We start from the raw sequence: 20,095 nt of genomic DNA, 5'->3' as shown, positions 1-20,095 counted from the left end.
TTGACTTTCATGTGATTTTTACAAATGGTTCATTTATATTGTTTTTCATGATTGATTTTTACATACATTTTATTTTATTACATTTTGATTTTATTTCCAAATTTCTTCCAGTATTCATTTATTTTCACATAGTTTTACACATGATTCAGTTTTTTCAATCATTTTTACAACTCTTTTATTTTCATGTCATTTTTGCAAATGATTCATATAAACATTATTTTTGCTGGAAAAGATTCATTTTCCACATGTGATTTTTTTTTTTCTCCACGCTTTGTTCATTCTTGTAAATTTTACATTTGGTTTAGTTTCATGTGATTTTTTTTTTTTTTTACACATTTTGTTTAGTTTTGTATGATTTTGTTTATTTTTCATGTGGTTTTTACACATTTTCTTTTCTTTTCACATGATTTTTTTTCTGTAAATGTCGCATTCACTTTCACAAATTCACTCTTCCCCACACACGCGCACACATTTCCTTTCACATGTCATGTAATTCTGCTGACTTCTAACATGACACATTTTTCCCACACGTGATCCCATGTGGTTCACACGTGTTTGTGGTATAACATTGAAACTCATCTTTACGTGCTTTCCAGTGTGTATGTATGGGATGATTTTTCCATCATACCTTAAAGACCCATTTTCTGGTGTTTGAGCAACACATTTTAATAATTTCTCTCTCTCTTTTTATTACAAACTTTACATAACCATGTCCCCCTGTGAAGTATCCTCAGCTTACATGTTTATGCACGGTGCTACAACACGCTTCGTTGGTAGTTTGCTTTTTCTCAGGAACTTGATAAGCTTCCTGTCATCAAACAGAAAGTGAGAGTGTGTCTCCATATCCTGCTTTTCCTGAGCTCTGAACTCCTGAGTGACGGCCAAAGTTCACTGGAACAATTCTTCACACTCTCACACACTCTCTCTCTCACACACACACAAACTTGGATGGAAAAAACCCCAACAACCAACAGTTATGTTTCAGCCAGGAATTTCAGTCTAGTGTGACTGTGAAAGAGCAATTTCCCATCAGAGGAGAATTAAAGAGAAACTGAAAATGTTTAGACAAGCAGCATTACTGGTAGAAATGTGACATAAGGGTTGGACTGAGTTAAAATGGGTCACACCAAATTTCAGCTTCATGGCTTTACGACACCATCTTGTGGCAGAGGGACAGAGTTTATACAATGAAATGATTCAATGGATCTCTTTCTAGTTTAATGTCAAGTGAAAAATGTTCTAAAGATAAAACAAACCATGCTATTATCTTTCTAGGTTTTTTTTTATCTAAAGGAAACTGCAGGCTGTATTTTATTGTCCTATAGACATTCAGTTTAGTCATCCATCCATTATTTTTAGCCGCTTATCCTGTACAGGGTCGCAGGCGAGTTGGAGCCTATTCCGGCTGACTATGGGGGAGAGGCAGGGTACACCCTGGACAAGTCATCACAGTTGACACATATGCCGCTTTTCCACTACCAACGCGGCTGAGTTGGGCTGAGCCGTGCGGTGCTGAGTTGGGCTGAGTCGAGCTGAGCGGGGCTGTTGGAGTTGCATTTCGATTACAACCGCACTGAACCGTGCTGGCTGGAAGTGGGTGGACACATTGGGCGGAGTTAGCGAAAGTGGGTGGATGTCACGTGATGTCGTTAGGCGGCGCAAACAGTGACATCAGTGACCTTTTAAGCGGTAGTCTCACGACCCGGATAGTAAACAATAAACATGGAGTCGTTAGTGTTGCTGGTCTTGGTGCTGTGGCTTGTTGTCACCGACAACGCCAACAGATACTGGCAAGAGCGTATAGATGAGGCGAGGCGCATAAGGCTTCAGAAATTCTCGTAATTCGTAATTCTTCTTCTTCCGGGTTTACGGTGTTTACAGATCCCGGCGTGCTCGCGGGGCGTGTGTGGGCATGTGAGGACACTCCTCCTCACCAATCAGTGCACAGGGGAGTGTCTCCTCACGCCCCTAGCCCCACTCGGCTCAGTTTGGCTCACTTCAGCCCTACTCCAAAACCGTGCGAGTTTTGGGTGCTGAGCAGAGCTGAAGCGAGCTGAGTCGTGCTGTTCTGAGGTAGTCGAAACGCGAGCTGTGTCGGGCTGAAGTGAGCTGAAGCAAGCTGAAGTGAGCTGAAAAAGGGTAGTGGAAAAGGGCCAATAGAGACAAACGACCATTCACACCTACAGTCAATTTAGAGCCACCAATAGGCCATTTGCAGGAATTGGTCACGTGTCAATTTTCCCCATAGCAACAAGCCCATGGTGGGCAAGCTAACTTGACATTCCTTGACAACTATAAGAGTTTGACTGACGATGCGAAGCAATCCATTTCTATAATAGCTGTTTTTACCTTTTCTACTGTCCTTTTTTGACCCAAATTTTCGTGTGTACTTGGAAAAAGTTTGTGGTTTTAACTTCTGTTGTAAGTTAAAGCGAATCATTGGCTGTAAAAGAGAGTTTTTTGGACTCAAGTTGGTCGCCGCCGAAAGAAATTCACGTGCGAAATGGCAGCTATATCTATATTTATATATCTGTATTTATTTTCAAGAATCTTCACACATTAAGCCAATGATAAAGGTAGAAAAGGAGAAATTATATGTTATAAACATACCTGAGAAATCTGCCATTTCGCACATGAATTTCTTTTGGCGGCAACCAACTTGAGTCCAAAAAACTCTCTTTTATGGCCAATGATTTGCTTTATGAATGAATGAATGAACCCTTTTGCAGCAAGTGTTCTAGGTGGGTGGAGCACAGAAGCACGGCAGGCCAGAACTGAGTTCTCAAAACTCGTTTATTGTAGCTTTTCAGCTTTTAACTATGCATGCACGCACGCACACACACACACAGGTATCCAGGTCGGGAGTAGCTCCCTTCCTCCGTGCTCCCTCTCCTCTTATAGGGCACGGTCACTGGGGAAGACACACAAACACAGGTTAATTCCCGTCAGGTGCAGTGATTTCACCACTTACCTTCCCTGACTCCGCCCTCCATTCACAGACCGACGCTTGACCACGCCCCCGCTGCCACACCTTTATTACCACTAGTCACAAGTACCAGTAGCCTAGTAAACTAGACCCACCTGCCTAGCGGCCAAAAATATTTTTGCCTACGAGTGGCTTACCAGCGAAATTGACCATCAACCTGTCCTTACATACACACAATTAACAGGGTGGGAGTAGACAGGACAGGAAGACAGGGATGAAAAGAAAAAATACAGAGTAACATGAAGAGAGGGGAAGAGAAAAAAAAGCAACCCCCACACTATGCTCCTGTGAGGAGTACAGTGTGGGAACATTAAAAAAAAAACCACAAGTACACTTTACAACATGAAGACTCGGGACTTGAGGGGGGTGGGGGGGAGGAGAGGAGGTAGAGGTAACCCAGTGCAAGCAAGCAGCCGTCCGCTCCTGCAGCCATGATGGCACTGGTCACGCACCCACTTGTCACACTGGGGGTAAAAGCGGCAACCGCGGGAAGAGGGGGGAGGAATACGAGAGCGTCTCACAGCAGTGACCTTCAGGGGGAGATGTTGTCCCAGCAACGGCCTTGGCCGAGGCCAGTGCTGTCTAAGGGAGCCGAAAGCAAATAAGATTGGGATTGTTTGGTCTGGCGAGCAGACGCATTCTTTTACATGACCACTCTGTCTGTCCATTCTGTCCATTCTGGTCTCTGAAACAATCCATTTCCTTTGCAAAGCCAAAAGCTTCTCAATGATGTTATCCATGTTGCAGTTCAAGTTCTGAAAAGCCACAGTCTGAGTGCCGACAGCTCTGCCCACCGTTTCAATCATGTCGGGCAGCTTTATGGGGCTTTGAACAGCTGTCACCGTTTCCTGATTTCCTCGATAAACCAGGGTAATGCCTAATCCAATCAGCAAAAGTCCTGTAATCATGGTTCCGAATAGGTAGATGTCTTCAATGTCCTCCACAGAAAGAACCGCCAGGCACACGACCCGACACTTCTCCCACGCATCCATCGTGTAGCCAGCCGCGAACGTTCCGGCAGGACAGGCGGGTTCTCCCGAACCCAGGCTTCTTAACTTATGACAGAAGTTAAAACCACAAACATTTTCCAAGTATACATGAAAATTCAGGTCAAAAAAGCCAGTAGAAAAGGTAAAAACAGCTATTATAGAAATAGATTGCTTCGCATCGCCAGTCAAACTCTTATGGTTGTCAAGGAATGTCAAGTTAGCTTGCCCACCATGGGCTTGTTTCTATGGGGAAAATTGACACATGACCAATTCCTGCAAATGGCCTAACCTAACCTGCATGTCTTTGGATTGTGGGGGAAAACGGAGCACCCGGAGGAAACCCACGCAGACACGGGGAGAACATGCAAACTCCACACAGAAAGGCCCCTGTCGGATACTGGACTCAAACCCAGAACTTTCTTGGTGTGAGGTGACAGTGTTAACCACTACACCACCATGCCACCCTCAGTTTAGTCATGGTTTTTTTTTTTTTTTGTATTATATATTTTAAATTAAATGACTTTGATACAGGCGGCACGGTGGTGTAGTGGTTAGCGCTGTCGCCTCACAGCAAGAAGGTCCTGGGTTCGAGCCCCGGGGCCGGCGAGGGCCTTTCTGTGCGGAGTTTGCATGTTCTCCCCGTGTCCGCGTGGGTTTCCTCCGGGTGCTCCGGTTTCCCCCACAGTCCAAAGACATGCAGGTTAGGTTAACTGGTGACTCTAAATTGACCGTAGGTGTGAATGTGAGTGTGAATGGTTGTCTGTGTCTATGTGTCAGCCCTGTGATGACCTGGCGACTTGTCCAGGGTGTACCCCGCCTCTCGCCCATAGTCAGCTGGGATAGGCTCCAGCTTGCCTGCGACCCTGTAGAAGGATAAAGCGGCTAGAGATAATGAGATGAGATGAGATGAGACTTTGATACAATTATTAACAATAAAAAATAAAATTACATGAACCCACACTGATATCTCCTGGTTTATTAAGTCTCGTCCTGCACATTTGAATGCAAAAGTATGTGCACCCTCACACATAATGAACGAAATTTAATTTATCGCAAAGAAACATTTTACTTAGAACCCAGAGCTCATGACCCATTAAAGAGGTCTGTACAGTGTACCAAGAACCAACAGGATTTAGGTGTTAAAAAAAGCAATAATTTGTAGTTTACATCACACTTACCTGAAACTAGAACCTAAATGGGTTCTATTTCAAACCATGACAGGTTCTAGGGATTACAAAGAAAACTAGACTACATTTCCACAGAGAAAATGCAAAGTGTGCTTGCTGAGCTATAGCAGAACAGCTATCATGCTAGCATGCTAAAAGCTAGCATGCCAACATGCTAATGCCAACATGCTAACAACTAGCATGCTAACAGTTAGCATACTAACATGCTAACAGCATACTAACATGCTAAAAGCTAGCATGTTAACATGTTAATGCTAACATGCTAATAGATAACATGCTAACAGCTATCATTCTAACATGCTAATGATTAACATGCTATTTGTTAAAATTCTAACACTTTAAGGCTAATATGCTGACAGCTATCATGCTAACGGCTAGTATGTTAACTTTTAGCATGCTAACACGCTGAGGGTGACATGTTAACAGCTAACATGTTAACAGTTAGCATGCTAACATGCTCAGACAAACTCGCTAACAGCAAACATGCGAACTCTGCATGCTACCATGCTAATCCTAACATGCTAACAGCTCTCATGATAACATGCTAATGGTGAACATGCTAACAACTCGCGAGCTAACAGCAGGCATGATATCGTAATGGATAACATGCTAACAGCTAGCATGGTAACACATGAATGCTTATATGCTAATTGCTATGGTGTGTGCATATAAATATTCCTAATAAAGTGGCCATTGAGTATCACATGAGGTTTGGTGCGTCTGCGATGGAGCGTGTCCGAGTAGGACGATTCGATTCATGAGCCCTATTCATTCTCTATGGGAAAAAAAAACGAAAGAAAAACAAGAACAAGAGAACGGGCACGTTGATCCAAAAGCTGTATACAAGCACACTACACCACTTCGGGCCAGACGTCTCAGAGTTGGAACGGTGTCTCTATCTCGAACGCCCTAGGAGGAGTAGTGGATCCAAAAAAACGTGTCGGAATAAGGCAGAATAAGTAAACTTAAGAAGAACAATAGTGTGCTTGCCTTGCTTGAGCAAGCACACTAATAATGACCAATAATTTGTAGTTTGAATTGCACACTTATCCACTATATCCAGTTAATGTATATATTCTTTAAAAAACAACAAAACAACAACAAAAGCATTCTTCACAGGTTCTTCTAATTTGAACATTGATAGTTTCTAAGGATTATGAATAAAAATAATTACCAATAATTTGCCATTTCAATGCACACATAAATATTTAACACATAGAATAGAAAATAATTCTTCCCAGGTTCTTTCATGGTTCTTTTCCCTGACAGGTTCTAGGTATGAAACAAAAAAAAATAATGATAGGAAATCACTGTGGCAGGTTTATGTAGATAAACCATTGAATCCCCCCCCCCAGACGGACATCTGAAGTGCCAGTAAGATGACAGTCTTTTTAGAAAGCCCAGGCATGAAATTGTCCAAAAGAATGGCTTGTGTACATGAAATTTCAGGCAATGACTTTTGTGTGATGTTGGTTTACTTTGGTGTGATACAGAAACACTTCTTTCTAATCACTAAAATCTTCAAAAAAAATTATAGTTGATCATATCACACTGACATTTTCCAAATTTCATTACAATGCCTTGGAAAGAATTTCAATCTATTGCTCACCGTCTGAACTACACAAAAAGTTTCAGCTCATCTGCAGTAATATCAAGCCTCCTCATTGCTTTTAACAATCGAGCAACGTCGTGTTCTCTGAAGCTGAGAGATGGATAAATCAGACACTCAAAGTGCATCCGAGCTTTTGTTTACAGACGGCTCTGATGAGATGTGAGAAGCAAAGTAAAAAAGGAAACTGCTTCAAATGATGTGTTGAAGTTATTATGAAGAGCGAGCAGACACACACACACACAGCCTCATACTATTGACTGAAGGTAAATAGTTTTGTGTGCAAACATTTACCGCAGTCATGGAGCTCCTCAAGAGCGCTCCTTTACAGAGTTCATGAGCTGAAAAGAACAGTTATACCACTGTTGAATGCTTAATTAGAAAGGGTTGATTAATTTCCTGTAACAGCAGCTTAAAGGTTTATATTGATGCACTTCTAATTCTTTAGTGTTTGCTCCTGGGACTTTGGTAGTCTACATGCCACAGAAGCAAAAGGAAACTCAAACAACAAGTCCTTGTTTTAGTGCTGCTGTTTACTTAGAAGTGGTAAAGAACATGCAGAGAAGTCCGCGAATCTGGCGTCTGTTCAGATGTGCAGAGATTTCAGAGCTTGATCCATAAATATAAAATTAGTGATCAATGCCAATTTAGTGGTGCTTTAGCAGAACCTGTGAAGGAACGGAAAGCCACAAAATGTGGACATTCAAAAAGCAGCTTTACAGAAATCCAGAACGCCAATGAACAAGAAGATGCAGTGGCAAGGAAAGATAAATAATGACTTCAAGAACTTAGACTAACTCTTCAGAATGAACCTCAACAACTTGAGAAAACTTGGAGGAACCCAGACACGGTGATGTAGTGGTTAGCACTGTTGCCTCACAGCAAAAAGGTTCTGGGTTCGAGCCCAGCAGCCAATGGGTGCCTTTCTGTGTGGAGTTTGCATGTTCTCCCTGTGTCTGCATGGGTTTCCTCCAGGTGCTCTGGGTTTCCCCCACAGTTCAAAGACATGTGATTAGATTAACATGGGGCAGCCTTAAGGCCAGTTTATGCTGACAACCCAGTCCTCGCAGATGGCGTCTGCAAAGCCCCCCCCTTCGCAGACGCTCTGCGCGCACCTCCCAAAAATTGTGACCACCACAGACAGCGTCGCAGACAAGAGGGCTCTGATTGGTCCACTCTACATCCGCTGTACACGCACTTCCGCTTCCCTACTTTCCCGGTTTGGTTTGTTTTCACGACCGCCATTTTTAAAAACACGAGCGAAGATGGAGCAGCACGAAGAGCGGTTGCTCGAGGAAGTGAGGAAGTACGTACATCTATACGACTCCAGTTCTAGTCATTATAAGTAACCAGAGGATAAACACTCCACTAACCACACCCACCAACTACTCCTAGCGATTTCGCGACTTCGCGCCCCCTTGTGTTGTGGCGGTGAATAACATCGCGCACACCTATTACTCCCCGCTCAACGATAAATTACAACTGTCTGTGAAAAGCTATCTGCGAAAGCCTTGTCGCAAGAGCATGCAGAGGCCTTTAGGCTGAGGTGCCCTTGAACAAGGCACCTAATCCCCAACTGCTCCCCGGGCACTGTAAGCATGACTGCCCACTGATCTGGGTATGTGTGTGTACTCATTGCTCATGTGTGTGTGCATGTGTGTGTTTTCTAATAGGTAAAATGCAGAGAGAAATTTCACAAGTGTACGCGTGATGAATAAAGTTGTTCTTCTTCTTCTCAAAACTCTCAAAACCCAGAGAAGAGGCCGTTATGGACCATAAAGACCTGTGGAAACCAAAGAACAACCTTGAAGAAACCTAGAGCAACCTAGAGAAAGTGGGTAAAACCCAGAGAACAGAAAGCACTCTGCAAATATAGGATAGAAAAGGCTTTGAAAATGTATGATTTTAAGTGCAAGTGAATAGGAATAAGAGTCTAGAGATGTATAAAAGGTTCAGTGGAAGTGCAACTACAAATACAAATGCAGAGCTCATTGCTGGATTGGCGCATACAATACCTTAAATGATTGGCGCATACAATACCTTAAAAGGGTGCATATGGTGCTCAGAATACAGGTGGAGATTGTTGGGTCAGGAGACATCAGCAGGTCAGAATGACTCTCAGTATTACCACAAATATCTTTAAACCCATATTGTTTTCAGAGAATCACTTAAATGTCCTTGTGGTAGCAGGGGTGTGGTCGAGCGCTGGCTGTGAACAGCGAAGAGGCAGGTTGAACCAGCAGGTAAAATGTGATGAGGTGCACCTATGTCGAATTACTTACTGTCTATTAACCTGTGTCTCTGTGTGTCTTTCAGGAAGCCAGGAACAAGAGAGAGAGCTGTGTCATCCCACGTATGTGTTTGCATGAAAGCTTACATATTAATCATCATTGAAAACTGTAAAATTAAAAATGCACCTGTTCTGAAGCTTGCTTCCAGTTCCTCTGTTTCCCCCAAGTTAAACAGTTGTTACACTGGTGCTGAAACCGGGGACTGAGGAACAAATGCCACCATGAAGTCCGAACCAGTCAGAGAGCTCCTCCAAATGCTCGCCAATGACCTCCAGTGGCAGCAGCACACCCATGTCGCACTGTCAGTCGATCAAGGTCGGTGCTTCCAGGCTCTGCTCGAAGCCCAAGCAGAGGACCGGCAGGTGATTCGGAGCTGGATCCAGTCAGCGGGTGCTTCAGCTGTCGTCCCTGTGGCCAGCATGCCCATCCAGCTGGTGAAAATGGGGCCACAAGACGATCCTGACGCCTTCCTCGAGCTGTTTCAACGTGTCGCAGAGGCGAGCTTATGGTCAACCTCACAGTGGGTGGCTCACCTACTGCCGCTCCTGTCGGGGGAAGCCCAGCTCATGGCTCGACAGCTCCCAGCCACCAACATGCTGAGATACCTCCACATGAAGCATGCCATCCTACAGTGGGTTGGCTGTGGCCCAGAAGAGCAGCACCAGCACTTCTGCTCACTAGCATACAGCAAAGTGGGCTGTCCGTTTGTGTTTGCACAACAGCTCCGGGACGTCTGACAACAGTGACTGCTGGCCGGCGAGTGCGATGTCGAGTCCATCATCGAGTGAGTGACACTGGAGTAGTTCATCACCCAGCTGCCAAGTGAGACATCAGCATGGATCCGGTGTCACCGAACGTCACTGGAGGAGGTGGTCCGGCTGGCCAAGGACCATCTGACAGCATTTCCAGAAGCAGGTGCTGCTACAACTTATCTGCTTTCTCTCTCACTTTTGCTTTCTCCTTCTCCCCCTCCCTCTACCTCTCCTTGCGTCTCCCCTACCCCAGCCCCATGGAAATGGGGGCCAATTCCCCTGACACCCACTCCCTGCACTCATGTCTGTCCTCGTGTTTCTACTCTCCCTTTTCCCTCTGTGTCTGTGCTGCCAATAACCCCCTCTCTCTCCACAGATGAACTCATCCATGTTCACCAGAATCGAGAGCGAGCCCGTGAAGATTTGTTGGCATGGAGGGAAGGTGGGGAATCAGTGCTTCTGCAAGGAGGTGAGGCTACTGATTTGTGTCTCTGCTGCACCATAGGCTTCCCCTGATTGAGCGGGGGCATACAGGATAGTTGTGAGTATTCAAGGGGGTGCACATCAGGCTTTGGTGGATTCGGGTTGTAATCAGACCGCCATACATCAAAGCCTGATTCAATGTGGGGCACTGGGAAATGCATGTTTGGTGAAGGTTAAGTGTGTGCACGGTGAGATACAAAAATATCCACTAATGCCCATCACTATTAATTTCTGGGGAGAAAAGCATAGTGTAGAGGCAGTGGTTAGTCCAAGCCTCACCCATCTGCTGATCTTAGGAACCAATTGGCTGGGCTTTAAAAAGTTAATAAAACAGATAGTAGTGGGTGGGTCCTGCAGTAGCACATCACGGGAGAATCCCGCTGCAACATTGGCTAGGGAGGCGGTCCCAGAGCCGTCCACGTCAGCTCCACGTCATGATGACACAGAGAGTGGGGAGAGCCCTCTTCCCTCTCTGGGGAACCCCTTAGGGGACTTCCTATTGGAGCAGGTGCATGATGAATCTCTGAGACACGCTTTTGAGCAAGTGAAAGTAATTGATAGCCAAATCCTCCAGCCCAGCATTATGCTTTCCTTCCCATACTTCTGTATTATTAAGGATAAGCTATATCAAGTGACACAGGACACTCAAACGAAGGAAAAGATCACACAGTTGTTGGTCCCGAAGAGCTGTAGAGAACTTTTATTCCATGCGGCTCATCATAATCCTATGGCTGGGCATTTGGGACAGGATAAAACACTAAATTATCTCATGGCCCGTTTCTATTGGCCAGGGATTTGCACCGATGTCCACAGGTGGTGTGTGGCTCCCCGAGCACAAGAAAAATGTGGTTCAGGACAAACTCCAGACTATGCTTAAGATGGGAGTAATTGAGGAGTCACACAGTGACTGGAGTAGCCCAGTGGTCTTGGGAACCAAGCCCGATGGGTTAGTCTGGTTCTGTGTGGACTATAGAAAAGTCAATGTGGTGTCTAAATTTGATGCATACCCGATGCTTCGCATTGATGAACTGCTCGGTCAATTAGGCACGGCTCACGTTTACGCCACACTGGATTTAACAAAGGGATATTGGCAGATCCCCTTGACTCCATTATCCCGAGAGAAAACAACCTTTTCCACTCCATTTGGCTTACACCAATTTGTCACCCTTCCTTTCAGTTTGTTTGGAGCTCCAGTGATGTTTCAGCATCTCATGGACCTAATTCTCTGTCCTTACAATGCGTATGCGGTGGCTTACTTCGATGACAATCATTTATAGTAATGATTGGGAACGGCATTTACAGCATCTTCGGGCAGTCCTGAGGTCGCTGAGGCGTGCTGGGCTCACAGCAAACGTGAAGAAGTGTGCAACTGGACAGATGTAAGTACAGTATCTAGGCTTCTACTTGGGTCATGGGCAGGTGCATCCCCAAATTGATAAGACTGCAGTGATTGCGGCCTGCCTGAGACCTAAGACCAAAAAAGGGGTGATGCAGCTCCTGGGGCTGGCTGGCTATTGTAGGCAGTTCGTGCCTAACTTTTCAGATGTCACAAGCCCGCTGACTAACTTCACTAATTAAGGGGGTGCCAGATCGGGTCCAGTGGACAGAGCTGTGCGAACTGGCTTTTGCTCAGGTAAAGGCAGTTTTGTGTGGGGGGCCTGCTGTTGCATTCTCCTGACTTTTCTCTCCCTTTTGTTTGACAGACCGACGTGTCAGATAGAGGGCTGGGGGCTGTTTTGTCCCAGGTGGTGGAGGGGGAGGAGTGTCCAGTGCTGTACATCAGCCACAAGCTCTCCATGTGAGAGCCAAAGTACAGCACAATAGAAAATGAGTGTCTGGACGCTCCTCGCCCTCCACCTTCTGGGACAGAACAGCCCCCTGTCTGATGCGTCCGTCTGTAAAACAAAGGGGAGAGATAAGTCAGGGGAGTGTAAAAGTGGCCCCTCACACAGTGCAGCTTTTACTTTAGTGAAAGCCTGTTGTCACTGCTCCATCCACTGGACCTGATCTGGTGCTCCCTTTTTAGTGAGATCAGTTAACGAGCTGGTGACGTCCAAATAATTAGGTATGAACCTACGATAGTAGCCAGCCAGCCCCAGGAACTATCTCACCCCTTTTTGGTCTTGGGCCTCGGGCAGGCTGCAATTGCTGGAGTCCTTGTTAATTTGGGGACGTACCTGCCATGACCCAAGTGGAAACCCAGTTACCATACTTCCACCTGCCCAATTGCACACTTTTTCGGGTTAGCTATGAGACCTGCATGCCTCAGTGACTTTAGGATGGCCCTAAGGTGCTTCACATGCCGTGGCCAGTCATTGCTATAAATAATTGTGTTGTGGAGGTATGCTGCCATGTAGGCGGCGTGAGGGCGGAGGATCTTGTCCATGAGCTGCTGGAAATAGTGGAAGCCCCAAATAACCCAAAAGGAAGCATGACAAATTGGTATAACCCAAACGGTGTGGAAAAGGCCACTTTCTCTCAGGGTAGAGGAGTCAAGGGGATCTGCCAATATCCCTTTGTTAGATCCAGTGTCGAATAAAAGTGAGCCACGCCTAACCGATCGAGCAACTCATCAATCTGAGGCATTGGTTATGCATCAAATTTAGACACCACGTTGACCTTTCTATAGTCCACACAAAACCGGACCAACCCATCGGTCTTGGGAACCAGGACCACCGGGCTGCTCCAGTCACTATAGGACTCCTCGATTATGCCCATTTTGAGCATGGCCTTGAGTTCATCCCGAATCAACTTTTTTTGTGTGTTTGGGCAAGCGGTAAGGGTGGCTACACACCCCCACCCCCGGGGGCATCTCAGTGTGGTGTTCTTTGAGGTGGGTGAGGCCAGGAAGGGGCGAGAACACATCGGAACATTCCTTCTGCAACTTGGCCACCTCCGTGAGTTGGGTTGATGAGAGGTGGTCTACACAAGGGACCGGAGTGGCTTGAGATGTTTTTTTTTTTACTTCTGGCCCCAGCTCCACCTTCTCTGGAACTACTGATGCCAATGCAATGGGGACCCCCTTGTTCCAATGTTTTAACAGATTGAGATGGTAAATTTGCAATGCTTCATCCCTATCTGTTTGTCTCACTTCATAGTTGATGTCCCTGACATGCCATGTGACCTTGAAGGGCCCTTGCCACCCGGCGATTAATTTGGAGCTCGATGTGGGCAATAATATGAGCACTTTGTCTCCTAGTGTGAACTCTCTAAGGCGCGTGCCCCTGTCATACAGCCAGACTTGACGTTCTTGTGCCTGCCGTAAATTTTCCTGGGTTAAGTGCGTGAGGGTGTGGAGTTTTACACGCAGGTCAAGAACATACTGAAGTTTGTTCTTGCTAGGTGAAGGTCCCTCCTCTCAATTTTCTTGTAGCATGTCCAAAATGCCATGTGGCTTATGCCCATATAAGAACTCAAACGGAGAAAAACCTGTGGAGGCTTGCGGGACCTCTTGTACTGCATATAACAGGAGCTTGAGCCATTTATCCCAATTACATGCATCCTCACTTACAAATTTCTGAATTAAGTTTTTGAGTGTCTGATTAAACCGTTCCACTAAGCCATCCATTTGTGGGTGATAGATACTGGTGCAGATAGACTTAATTCCCAATAACCCATACAGTGTGCGTGACATAAATGTAGTGCCTTGGTCTGTCAGGACTTCTTTCAGAATTCCAATCCGGGAGATAATACAGAAGAACACTTCTGCAATACTGTGTGCTGAGATATTGTGGAGAGGCACCACTTCCGGATATCACGTTGCATAGTCCACCAGAACTAAAATAAAGAAATATCCCCGTGCTGAGCAATCTAATGGCCTGACGAGATCCATACCAATTCTCTCAAAAGGGGTCTTGATTAGAGGGAGAAGGTGCAAAGGCACTTTTGGAGTGGCCGCGGGATTTACTAATTGGCATTCGTGGCACACTGCACACCGCTGATGGACATCCCCACGAATCCCTGACCACTAGAACCAGGCCATTATACGGGCTAGTGTTTTATCCTGCCCTAAGTGTCCGTCCATGGGATTAAAGTAAACCACATGGAATACAAGTTCCCTACAGCTTTTTGGGATAAACAACTGGGTTATTTGGTCACTGGTTTGAATGTCCTGTGTCACTTGGTACAACCTGTAACTTAATAATAGCAAAATATGGGAAGGCTGGTGTCGCACTTGGCTGGAGAGTTTGACCATCGATTACTCTCACTTGGTCAAACGCAGGATGCAGAGTCTCGTCTCACAACTGCTCTAATGGGAAATCCTCAAGGGAATCCCTGAGAGAGGGAGAAGGGGTGAGCTGCTCTTCACTCCACGCATTGCCCTGATGCAGTGCTGATGTAGACAGCTCTGTGACAGCTTCCCCAGTCAATGCCACACCGGGATCTTCCCGTGACATACTAATGCAGGACCCACCTCTTACTATGTATTCCATCAATTCTTTGAACCCTGGCCAATCAGTCCCCAAAATCAGTGAGTGAATGAGATGAGGATTAACCGCCACCTTTATTCTATGCTTTTCTCCCTGAAATAGAATGTGGACGGATACTAATGGGTAGTTGTGAACATCCCTGTGCACACACAGCACCTTCACTACTTGTGCTCTCCCCAATGCCTCACCTTGCACCAGGCTTTGATGGCTTGAGGTCTGATTACAGCCAGAATCCACCAATGCATGATTCGTATCCCCTTGCACACTTACTGGTATATGATATGCTCTGGCCTGATCGAGGGTGGTCTCTGGCGCGTTGGGGATCCAGACCACTGCTCCCATCTCCATCACGGAGCACTGACTCTGAAGATGTCCCAGCTCCCCGCAGCACCAACACACTGGCCCAGGCTTCCCCTCTGCACCGGTGTTATAGGCGTCACTCACCTGAGGGGGAGAAGACACAGACATGGAAGGGAAAAATGGGAAGGCACCACAGGTGCGTTGGGCTTGCTGGGGGGGAGCTGGCCCATGCCTTCGCGGTGGGGGAACAGGTTGGGGAAGGGAAGAAGAGAGGGAGGAGGAAGGAGAGAAAAAAGAAGAGACGACACATCTTCCTGCCATCGGAACTGTCGCCAGGTGGTCCTCTGCCAGTTTGATGGATTGTTCCAGCGATGCCGAGCGATGACACTGGACCCACTCTGCCGTTCCTCCCAGAAGTCATGCGATGAACTGCTCCAGTGTCACTAGGTTGATGATTCCCTCAGCATCGTGGTCATCCGCCCTCAGCCATCCCTGCAGGCATCCCGGAGCTGTTGGTCGAATGTGAATGGCCGGCTGACCTCCTCCAACTTCAGTGTCTGGAAGCGCTGATGCTGGTGTTCCGGGGAGCGGCTGACACACTGTAGGACAGCTCACTTCAAGTTGGCATATATGAGCCGGCTGTCAGTGGGGAGCTGCAGCGCGGCAAGCTGTGCCTCACCAATCAACAGCGGAAGTAGGTGCACTGCGCGCTGCTTGACCAGCTGCCCTCACGCTTCGGGCGCTTGCTCAAAGAGTGCTAGGAAGGCTTCTGGATCATCACACGGGCCCATCTTCATAAGGGTGAGGTGGGGAGGGTCTGCTGCGGTGGTGGTCGAGGACCCTGCCGACATGAGCAGGTGCCGGAGCGCCTGGCGATCTTCCTGCTGGGCCAGCACCAAGGCTTCGAAGCGTTCTTCCTGCTCCTTCCAGAGGGTGGTCAGTGCTTGATGCTGGTTCTGCTGAGTGGTAGCGAAGGCATGGATGAAGTCCTTGAATGGCGAGGACTCCATGGGGCTGGCTCCTTTCAGTACTCCCGGGTTTTGGCACCACTGTAACAGTTTCCCTGATGTGGGGGCAATTCTTGAAGGTGTATTAAAGTATTTCATCATGACATCAGCCACTTTATTAGGAACACCCCTATATCCACCTGCTGTTTTATGCAGTTCTCTAATCAGCCAATCCCTTGACAGAAGCACAGTGCATCAAATCATGCAGATACAAATCAAGAACTTCAGTTAATGTTCACTTCAAACATCAGAATGGGAAAAATTGTGATCTCAAAGTGTGACTTTCACTGTGGCATGGGTGTTGGTGCCAGATGGACTGGTTTGAGTATTTCAGAAACTGTTGATCTCCTGGGGTTTTCACACACAACAGTCTCTAGAGTTTATATAGAATGGTGCAAAAACCAAAAAACAGTGAGTGTTTCAGAAACTGCTGATCTACTGGGGTTATTCCTTATAGACTGACTAATACTTTAAAGATTTATCACATACACATTTCAAAGAAGGTACCAAAAGTGAGTACCATCCAGGCTACACCTCAATACATTTTTTATGAGAGTCTATAATACACTTATTTATTTATGTCACAGAATGTCAAAACAATACAAATATACCGATATCAGTGTCTCTGCCAGCACAGGACAGGATTCTGGCAATTAAAGTTGGGGAGAGCAGGGAGACTTGGGACAGGGAGACTTGGGATGGTTTATGAATTTCATCCAGTCAAGATGCAATCAAATTAAATTAATTTCATCCAATCAGGTTTTAGATTCCATCAGAAGTTCGATGTTGCCCCTTAGAGTAACTGACTTCCTTTGGAGCCATGAAGCTGGACACTGCAGTAAGGTTTGTACAGTTAAATATTTTATAAACCAACACTTAAAAGTATTTTCTCCTTCACCTCTACCTCCATTCTATAGTGTAATGCACGCTGGTGAATTGGGGATTTATTAAGAATTAAAGTCTGCAGGGGCAGTACGGTGGTGTAGTGGTTAGCGCTGTCACCTCACAGCAAGAAGGTCCGGGTTCAAGCCCCGTGGCTGGTGAGGGCCTTTCTGTGCAGAGTTTGCATGTTGTCCGTGTGGGTTTCCTCCGGTTTCCCCCAAAGACATGCAGGTTAGGTTAACTGGTGACTCTAAAGTGAGTGTGAATGGTTGTCTGTGTCTATATGTCAGCCCTGTGATGACCTGGTGACTTGTCCAGGGTGTACCCTGCCTTTTGCTCGTAGTCAGCTGGGATAGGCTCCAGCTTGCCTGCGACCCTGTAGAACAGGATAAAGCGGCTAGAGATAATGAGATGAGATTAGATAACCATATATAGTATTATTTATTAAACTTATATTCTGGGGAAAAAACATTTGAGAATTTTTATTCCCAAATTGTCCAGATGGAGGGAATTGGGACAATTCATCACGTTATAGTTTTTTTTTTTTTTTTGCGGTTTACAAATATGAAATTGTTTAAGAATTTTTTGTTACCTCGCCACCTCGTGGGATGGCGAGATATTGTGATCACCCTGTCTGTGTGTGTGTGTGTGTGTGTGTGTGTGTGTGTGTGTGTGTGTGTGTGTGTGTGTGTCTGTTTGTCCCACCCCAGATTTTCACTCATAACTCAGCAACGACTGGACGGATTGACATGAAATTTGTTGGGCTAATGTATCATGATCATATGATTATTATACCATGATAATGGAACCCATTCAATTAATTATGTTGTGGTGCAAAGAAAAAAGAAGAGAAAGAAAAAGAAAGAGTACTATCACATATATATTTTCTGAACAATTATGCTTCATGAGAAAAGAATGAACCATGATTTGTACAGATCTATTTAATAATACTAGTGCCACACTGCCTATCTTTAATGATGCCCTTGAAAATTGATAAAGCAATGTATCGTAACCCTACAAAAATTCTATTCAACTGGAGTAATGGAAGAAACAAATAAGAAAATAGTGCATGTATATAATCTGAATGACCTCCCTTCTAGCCAAGAAGAAATCATTGTTTCGCTGCAGGGGCAAGGTCTGCTATCTCTGATTGTCTTGTTAAAAATGTGGGCATGTCCCTGCATGAGTTTATTTTATTCCTTCTTAAGAATGGAACTGTTTTGTCGAGTCAGGTTTTGGGTAAACTGACATTTTTCTATCGCGGTACCAGCATTGTGTGTTCATACAGTTCATATGGTACAGGTTTTGATCAGAAATAAAAATTAAACATGTATGATTAAACTAGGCATTTTATTTTTGTCCCATGTCTCCCTTCAATGTGGAGCGCAGGTGGCCAAGTGGTTAGAGCGCTTGACCGCTAAGCGAACGGTCCCTGGTTCAAGCCTCGGCTCGACGGGGATCTGGGGCTCGCTCCCTGTCCACCCAGCAGTGAATGGGGACCTGGTGGAAACACTGGGGGAAGTAAGGCGGCGAGGAAAGGAACTGGCCACCGTACCTCACTATGCCGATGGCCCAGGACAAGTGCACTCTCTAACAGGCACTCCCCCAATGTACGAATCGTATATGAGACCCTCTCTTTTTCTTCTTCTTCCCTTCAATGTCTCATATCTCCCTGCAAAAAATACTGACAGAAAAAGTGAAATCTGAAGGCCAGTATATGTGACTGTCAGAATGCAGGCACTTACTGATGCATGCACAGGGGAGAGCGGGTGTGTCGCAAATTGGCATCCAAATCCAAATCATGATCCAGAAGTCATAGTCAAAGTCAGGCAAGGGTCAAACAATGTGTGAAAGTTATATCAGAGGGTACACAAAAGTCGAGGTAGGAAACAAACAGAAATGAGGTCAGAAACATGGGAGACTAACATTGGAGTAAACAGCTCGGTATGATCAGGTGTAGAACACTGAATGATACTTCACAAAGTCTGTCTGTCAGAGTTGTGTTTATGTAGACGTGCTGATTCGTGGGAAACTAGAAACCGATGTGTCGTCAGTACTCGAGGGAGGAGGGGTGCTGTGGTGCTTGCGAATTGTAGTCCATCCTGGCCATGTTTGGAAGCTGCTCTGGACTGAGATCCTCTGTGCTGTTACTGACAGAACCCCCCTGAGGCGCTCACTTGGGGAGTGAGCTCCTTCCTAGAGCATACCTCTTTTCCTGAGAGCTAGCTTTTTGGGATGTTGGCTGTGAAACTGGTATGTAAGGAGCAGGTCTAGGATGTCCTTCGCGGGTACCCAGCTTTGTTCCTCTGGGCCGTACCCCTCCCAGTCCACCCTGTCTGCAATGAGAGTTAAGGATCTTGTGGACTTGGTAGATGGGTTTTCCTCCTGACTCTAGGGGTAGAGGAAGTTCTTTGGCTGGTGTGTTGGTGACTAGTGGACCTTGGATGGCAGGTTTGAGGCATGATACATGGAAGGTGGACGCTATGCGGCAACATGGACGAAGTTCCACTTTGTAAGACACCTCATTGATTCTGCTGAGTATATTGAAAGGCCCAATGTAACAGGCTTGGAGCTTACAGCATGTACTGGGGTTAGGTAGGTCTTTGGTGGACACCCAAACCCGGTCACCAGGTGAGTACACAGGTGTGTCCCTTCTGTGTTTGTCTGCATAGCACTTGTACCTGCTGGCTACCTGTTCTAGGCACTGGTGAATGCCCTCCCAAATCTACTCACTCCACTGGAACCAGGCCAGAGTCTGTGTGGGTGAGTCATCCCACAAGAACAGTGGGGGCTGATAACCAAGGATACACTGGAAAGGTGTGAGCTGGGTGGCCAACTGCTTGATCGAATTTTGGGTGTACTCAGCCCATGGGAGGAATCGTGATCAGTCCTTGGGATTTTCCAAGCAATATACTCTCAAGCAACACCCAGTCTCCTGATTAGCTCATTTCACCTGGCCAATGGATTGCGGATGGTATCCTGAGGTCAAACTTATTGAGACCCCAAATTTATTCATGAAGCTGGTACATATTCTGGACATGAACTGAGGACCCCTGACACTAACTATGTCATCTGGGATGCTGTAGTACCTGAAGATGTGAGAGAAGAGGAGTTCTGTGGTCTCAAGTGCTCTAGGTAATCCAGGCAGGAGAATAGCTTGAGTGCCTTGGATAATTGAT

At 46.0% G+C, this 20,095-nt stretch overlaps 1 protein-coding gene across 5 annotated transcripts in view; it reads left to right on the top strand.

Moving 5' to 3' along the window:
• Positions 1-20,095, top strand: part of ctnnd2a (catenin (cadherin-associated protein), delta 2a) — a 789,966-nt gene that overhangs the window by 56,487 nt on the left and 713,384 nt on the right. For 4 of the 5 annotated variants that reach the window (XM_060899744.1, XM_060899741.1, XM_060899745.1 and 1 more), the window contains exons 1-3: positions 9,349-9,977; positions 10,191-10,283; positions 16,794-16,877. The gene's annotated coding sequence lies outside the window, so the exon portion shown is untranslated. Of the gene's footprint in view, positions 1-9,087; positions 9,125-9,348; positions 9,978-10,190; positions 10,284-16,793; positions 16,878-20,095 lie in introns of those variants that run through there. The other variant, XM_060899742.1, reaches the window with a different exon arrangement.

This window comes from Neoarius graeffei, chromosome 19, assembly GCF_027579695.1.
Source record: "Neoarius graeffei isolate fNeoGra1 chromosome 19, fNeoGra1.pri, whole genome shotgun sequence".
NCBI lineage: Eukaryota > Metazoa > Chordata > Actinopteri > Siluriformes > Ariidae > Neoarius > Neoarius graeffei.
Note: the sequence above shows the minus strand (reverse complement) of the source record. Positions and strands in the feature narration are given on the sequence as shown.